General features: G+C 47.0%; 1 protein-coding gene and 1 pseudogene across 1 annotated transcript in view; both read right to left on the reverse strand.

The window, feature by feature from the left end:
- Positions 1-1,300, reverse strand: part of LOC101589664 — a 7,060-nt pseudogene extending 5,760 nt beyond the window's left edge.
- The window catches only part of Stk33 (serine/threonine kinase 33), a 122,807-nt gene that overhangs the window by 28,796 nt on the left and 92,708 nt on the right, over positions 1-1,303 (reverse strand). The window lies entirely within an intron of this gene.

Here is a 1,303-nt window from a genome sequence, read left to right on the forward strand (position 1 = left end):
GCTTGTCCTACTTCTGACATCAAAGTCTTCTGTCTCAAAGTCCGAGTCATCCAGTTCCTCAGGGGTCCTTATCATCAACACTGCTTTTCTGATGTCCCAGATGCCATCATACACAAGGCGGGAGGCATCAATAAACTCATTCTCATCCATGGGCTGTGCAGGATCTGAGCTGAGGACTTCCACAGCTGCTTCCACTTGTTCAGTGAAATGGGGCGTGACTGTGTTGGAAAGCAGCTTGGTAGCCTCCAGAACTTTCTCTGTGTAGACCCCTGGCTCATAGTTGTCCATCTCTGAGGTCACTACGTGCATGACTCGGGCTGCCCGGCCTCGAACTGCCCCAGCTGTGCGATCTAGCCCATCCATGTCTTTCTCTTGGAGAGCAATAACACATTTGTTCACATCTTCCAGAATGTGATTCTCTGAGACAGCCAAGAAGTCATCAATGGAAGTAATATCATCAACAGCATCCGTGAGAACACGGACTTGTTTTTCCCACTGTTCTTTAAAAAGATCCATATTCTCTTGAGCCAATTTACTCTGAGGTTTGGCTGCTAAAGCCAATGCAGCATTGATAACCTGAGGACAGAGGGCTTCTAACTGGCTTGCAGACATTCGAACAAGCTTTACACCTTCTTCATTGTTTGAGATGGAACAGGCCAAGTTGGCAACCTCAATCAGTTTGTTGGCATGTTCACAAAAAACTTGGGCATATTCTTTAACTTCTTTCTCATTTCCATTGTTTGCAGCTTCAATCAGTACTAAAAGTGGAACATTGGTTTCCAGGAAAGAATCTGAAATGTGGTCCATGACAGCTTTGCAGAGCTGTCTACGTAAATCCCTGGTCTTCTTTGTCATTTTATCTATTGCAGAATTCAGTGATCACTTCTTTCTTTACGTCCAGCATTGCCCATATACTCTGAGAGTAGGTCCTGCAGAGCTTGGCGGACAGCATTACACTCTGCCACAATTCGCTCACGTCGGTCATCACGTGTGCAGGACGAGTCAGCCATGAGTGCAGCACCACTAATGATACTTTCCAGGCACTCCTCCAGGGAAGGTCTAAAGCGCTCCTCACTGAAGCTCAAAGGGTCTACAATGATTTATCAAAATTATTGAGAGCATATGCCAGTTCTCCTCCTCCTCCACCCTGGTGCTGGGAAGCATCATCTGACGCAGTTGCTTGGGCAGCATTGGAAATACCCGTGACTGCCTGCTGCAGCTGCTTGTATATCAGGTCCCGGTTGGCCTTATAGGCTGCAACATCAGGGTGCTGTAAGCATGCCTGAGATGCAGTATAGAGGAT

The sequence above is a fragment of the Octodon degus genome, unplaced genomic scaffold (assembly GCF_000260255.1).
Source record: "Octodon degus isolate 3935 unplaced genomic scaffold, OctDeg1.0 scaffold00302, whole genome shotgun sequence".
NCBI lineage: Eukaryota > Metazoa > Chordata > Mammalia > Rodentia > Octodontidae > Octodon > Octodon degus.